The sequence below is a fragment of the Cryptomeria japonica genome, chromosome 6, assembly GCF_030272615.1.
Source record: "Cryptomeria japonica chromosome 6, Sugi_1.0, whole genome shotgun sequence".
Lineage (NCBI taxonomy): Eukaryota > Viridiplantae > Streptophyta > Pinopsida > Cupressales > Cupressaceae > Cryptomeria > Cryptomeria japonica.
This window is the reverse complement of record NC_081410.1, coordinates 566,364,060-566,369,923: the sequence shown is the minus strand read 5'-3', so window position 1 is coordinate 566,369,923 and position 5,864 is coordinate 566,364,060. Positions and strand designations below refer to the sequence as shown.

Here is a 5,864-nt window from a genome sequence, read left to right as displayed (position 1 = left end):
CAAGTCACTACAACAAGTTTTTTCTAGCATATATAGTGAGATTGTTAAATACGAATTAAACTAGCAGCCACACGGTTTTGTCGTGCAACAGGCAGCCAATAGACAGATGGGTTTGTTATATATTTCTTCTTTTTAAAACATTCACCCTCAAAATAATCAAGATGATTGCAATAATAACAAACCATTTCCTTTCTTTATTCATTGCTATTCATGACATGATGTCTTTCCCATCGAGACTACTTAGTCTTGAATTGAAAGACTACAGCATTTTATTTATTTATTTAACTTCAACCCATCTATTAGATTTTTTTCATATTGTAATAATATATCTTCCATAGCCAATTTTCACTTAATAATTTGTTATGTATGAATCATCCAAAACATAATACATCTAATGTGACTGAAATCTTATCTTGATTTATGAATCATTCAAAATGGTTGAAGTTGAAGAGTTCAATAGATTTGCTTCACGTCTGATTTATAGATTCACATGACTGTACATCACAGCTGTGGCTTTATGATAAGAAGAGAGATTTCAGAAATGCGATCAAATAATTTGTGTTTCTAACGCACTCGAGAAAATATCGCTTATACTATTCAACCTAATCGATAGAGATAAAAAAGTAAACATAATCTAGAAGTGTGAACTGTCAAAGGAATTTCGTCTATAGTGTTCAATACATTTTGCTTTCCTAATTTCTGCTGACGAAAAAAACTGTATACACAGTCGTGGGCTGACCAATAACTTTATAAGGAAAAGAACTGCTTAAGAACTGAACTTTGTGATCGATAAGCCCTTCCATGATATAATTAGGGCAAATTATGGTGCAAGGAAAGCATGATTTTAAACTGGCTGCTAACATGCTTAATCTATGGTCAACTTAATTACAGAGAGTCTTGTACGATAACTACATTGCAAACTTGTTGTGGGCTTTTTCAATCGAAGTAGGCGATGATGGAATATAACTACATTGCAAACTTGTTGTGGGCTTGTTGTGGGCTTTTTCAACGTTGAATGCTACTCTCAATTTCATGCGGCACGACATTCTGTCGAATACATGGTTCTCGTAGCTGCTGTATTTGACAATAATCTAGAGTTTAGATTGAAGTAAAAGAGAAAAAGGAAATCTACGACAAGCAATTGGCAACGTAAGAGAATAAGAATTTCATGGCAGCGCCGGAGTTATCGTTTCAAAACTGATTGTCCAATTCTCGATGGATTGCAACTATAAAGTGCGACGCTTGGCACATTGGAGATTCAAACCATCAATTACATTTCTCCCAAGAAGCTTTAAGCTTGCTTTCTTGCAACTCAAATTCTGTCCTCGCCAGTGAAACAACGGAAGCATTGGCTTAACAAAATGAAGAGTGTTTATGCCAGAGTTGATGAAGAAAAAGCAGAAAATTCGAAACGCAGAGGCGTGGTAGTTGCTCTGACGTCAATTCTCGTTGTGGCCGCACTCGTGTTTGTGGCCGTCAGTGCTTCTGTGGGCTCAAACGACAACGCTCATCATCATCGTCATGCTTGGAGAACGGTCTCCAAAGTGGCGCACTCGGCGTGTAGCAAAGCCCGTTATCCCGAGCGATGTATCTCGTCCATGGCTTCCTATCCTGCTTATCAGACTGCCAAGCTTCACGATCTCACTAACTTCGCTTTCCAAGTGAGCTTGCAAAGGGCTCAGAAAGCCCACGACTTCGCTCTGAGTCTCCAAAACAATGTGATGAATGAAAGAGAGCGCGCGGCGTGGCAAGATTGTTTGGAGCTCTTCGAAGATACCATCGATCGTCTCAACGTCTGCTCGAACAACGGTTCCTTACACACAGACTCCCCTATTTGGCTGAGTGCAGCTCTGACAAACCAGGAAACCTGCTTGAACGGATTTCGTGATCTCAATTTGAGTGCAAGCAATCCCATCAGGGCTCTCCTGTCGTCCAGAGCCGTGAATTTGTCAGAACTAGTGAGCAACTCGCTCTCCATGTTCAAACTGTCCACTTTGCCCACCAAGATCATTAATAACCGCCGCCTGCTATCTGTAAATAACGGAGATTTCCATTCCCACAATGGCAGTTAGAGTAAAGATGGATTCCCCGAGTGGCTATCAGCGGGAGATCGCAAGCTATTGCAGGCGTCAAGCCCGGCCAGCCAAGCGAATGCAGTGGTAGCCCAAGACGGTTCCGGCAATTACCGAACAATCGCGGAAGCAATCAACGTTGTGCCTGTGCAGAGCAGCAAGAGATACATCATTTACATTAAGGCGGGAACTTACAAGGAGAACATCGACATATCCAACAAGATAACCAATTTGATGTTGGTGGGAGACGGCAAGGATAAAACCGTGGTGACTGGAAGCAAGAGCGTCCAAGACGGCGTCACTACCTTCAAAACTGCAACTGTCGGTAAGACTTCAAAACCAGGAGAAAGTTTAGAATTCAGCCAAATGAATTTTGTGATTGATTTTGTATTTGTGTGTTTGTGTGTGCACTTGCAGCTGTTTCTGGCAACGGATTCGTGGCCAGAGATATGACGTTCGAGAACACGGCAGGGGCGGAGAAGCACCAGGCTGTGGCACTTCGAGTGGGGTCTGACCAGTCGGCCGTGTACCGGTGCAGCATCAAAGGCTACCAAGACACTTTGTATGTCTTCTCCCTCCGCCAGTTCTACCGCGAAGTTGATATCTACGGCACCGTGGATTTCATCTTCGGCAACGCTGCGGTAGTCATCCAGAACAGCAATATCATCGCCCGACGTCCCATGAGCAACCAGATGAACACAATTACTGCCCAAGCAAGAACAGATCCTAATGAAAACACCGGAATTTCAGTCCAGAATTGCATAGTTTCCGCGTCTTCCGATCTCGAAGCTGTGAAAGGGTCCATTAAGACATACCTGGGGAGGCCGTGGATGGAATACTCTCGCACTGTGTATATGAAATCCAGTCTGGGCGATCACATTGACCCGGCTGGATGGTTGGAATGGGACGGGAACTTTGCTCTGAGTACGTTATACTACGGGGAATACAGCAACACCGGAGGTGGTGCAGGAACGTCAAAACGTGTGAACTGGCCTGGGTTTCATGTGTTCAGCAGTGCCACTGAAGCCGCCAAGTTCACAGTTGCTCAATTCATCTCTGGGACTTCGTGGATTCCAGCTACAGGAGTCGCTTATACTTCGGGCTTGTAACTGATGTTTACGATATACCTGTATACAGTTTTTTTTAATTGCTATTCAATTTGTTGTGTAAACATTGCGAATAATTTGCTTACGCTATCGCAGCAATCTGAAAGGGTTTTATTCTCAGTCAAACAGTGTAAAGAAACACGGTTGAAATTCCCATGTACCTTTGTTTGCTCTTCTTCGGCAATCTACTGAATAATATGGAAGACTCAATATTTATTAATTAAAGATGATGGGAGTGCTATTTGTTTCTATTTATCATATAATTTACCGAGCAATAAAATCTATCTATTTCATAAAGTATGCGGTATTATCCTAGAAGGAAAATGCAGGCAACATATTTAAGAATTTTGAACCAAAATCATGGAGTAACGCACTTATTATAAATCTTTCCAGTAGTAATGTCCTTCGAGGATTAGTTCTTGTATTCTAAAATATAACTTATTTTGTAGAGTGTACGCAGCTCAATGCTAAATAGGAGTCCCTTACATAGAAACAAAATTACTAAACTCTATGATTAACATATTCTAAGTCATTGTTCATATAGAGAAATTATGTTGTACTTTCTAGTTCTTTTTTAGCAAGGGCATTAAAACCATAAAACAAACCCATTCATCACTATAATGAGGAAAAATAAAAACTAAAAGAGTCCTTCAATATTATAAAAAATTCTTGACTTATCATTTAACCATTCAAAGGTTGATGTAAATGTTATATATGCATTTATTTTAGTGTAGAAGGGCCAATAATTATGAGGGTTAGCTTTTTTATAATGTCGCATGACCTAACAAGAATTGATGGATATTTTTTGTTAAAACCTTGCCATTTTTTAGTTTCAACCCTAGGGTTTCTTTCCTCGAACCTCATGATAGATAATAAAAAGGATCAATTTTCCTTTGCCTATTGTGCTACTATTGAGTCTATTCACTTTTCTAATTGAGATACTTTTATTTAGCTATCTTCTTTGTTTGGGGGTGTTTTCCTTTATTCTTCCTATACATCTGCATTCAACTAGTTTTGATCCATCTAAAGAGATCATTTGTATAAACCCTAGTTCCATGAAACATTCACTTCCCATAAATTATGACCTTCATAAATTAGGTTTTATTTTTATCTTATTTTCACGTTTCCCTTTTTTTCCTTCAAGGGACAAGCGAGAGCTCATAAATTTTTTTAAATAAGTCAAATTTTTAATCATAGAGGCTGACTTAAAGATAATGTCCCACACTAATGAGTCATCCCAATGTTTTATGTCATTTTTATAGAGAATCATGCTTTACTTTATAGATTATATTTTAACAAGGGTATTGAAGTCCTAAAATAAACCTATTGATCAATGTAATGAGAGAAAATAATAATAAAATATCCCTTCCATATTATAAAAATATTCTTGACCAATCACTTCACCATTCAAAGGTTTATGTAAATGTTATAGAGAATTTGAATAAATTTTTCCCTTGAACCTCACTATAGAGCTAATAAAAATGTGTTATTTTCATTTACCTATTTTGTTACCATTGATTTTATTCACTTTGGTGATTGAGATTTATTTATTTATTTTTGTCATCTACTTTATTAGGGAGGTTATTTCCTTTATTCCTTCTTTCCATCTATATTCAACTAGTTTTAATCCATCTAAATAGATCATGTCAATAAATTTACCTCCATGAAATCATTCTCTCTCTTGGATTATGGTCTTTGTAGGTTATGGTTTTATTTATATCTTCTATTAGGCTTTTCGTTTACCTCAATCAAGGGACTAGTGTGAGCTCATCAAAAAAATTTAAAGGAGCCAAAATTGTAGTCATGTAGGTTGAATTAAAGATAATGTCCCACACCCACAAGTATTTCAAATTTTTTTGGCCATTTATGGTGCATTGGTTTTAATCAAGACCATTATACCTCTCAATGTTCAATTTTGAGTATGCTTGGTGGGACTCATCATGTTCTACTCAAGGTCAATGTAATATTAATTTTTTTCATATTCAATTATTTGCATCTTTACCTAGGCACTTTACTTGATGATGAATTTACAAGTTGTCGACTAATTTCTGGTGAGGAATCTTGGTTATTTACTCTCAAAGTGTTTTAAGAAAAGTTATCAATGTTAGGGTGCAATTAGAGAGAATTGTAAGGGTTTTCTCACCCTTGATTTGTAATATTTAACACAAGTTATCTTATGTGATCCAACTCAAATATTGACCCACCTACCTCTTCTTCTAGTATTTTTTATAGTCTAAAGGTGTTTGAGATGAAAAATCCTTGTTTTAGATTATTTCAATGGATAAATAAATTTTATTGGATAACTTGTTACTCTAGTTTTCCCTTAAGCTCTCATGCACCTTAAAATTAAATATTTCCACCTTATGATACAAGATCGAGTGTTGGTTGTCTATGATGAATGTGTAGCCTCAAATGTGTATCTAAATACTCTTCGATTTGATTCATTTGAGAGTTTCTATCATTCTTTATATAAAGTAGAAAAAAAGGAAAAGTAGTGGACCTTTTTGCAAAAAGTTCCATGTTGCATGAAAATGAATGAAAACTGTCTATTCTACATAGAATTCAAGCACTAAATCATTTTTTTTATTAGGGTATATGGGTTTTACAAGGACCTGAAACCCAAAAGTTTTACAAAAATGAGAGAAGAAGCATCACAATACAGAACCTGTAGCAAAAGATAAACGAA

The 5,864-nt window shown here is 37.2% G+C and overlaps 1 pseudogene; it reads left to right on the top strand.

Annotated features, from left to right (window-relative positions):
- The first annotated feature begins 1,275 nt into the window (after positions 1-1,275).
- Positions 1,276-3,370, top strand: LOC131049363 (pectinesterase 2-like; annotated as a pseudogene).
- The last annotated feature ends 2,494 nt before the right edge of the window (positions 3,371-5,864 follow it).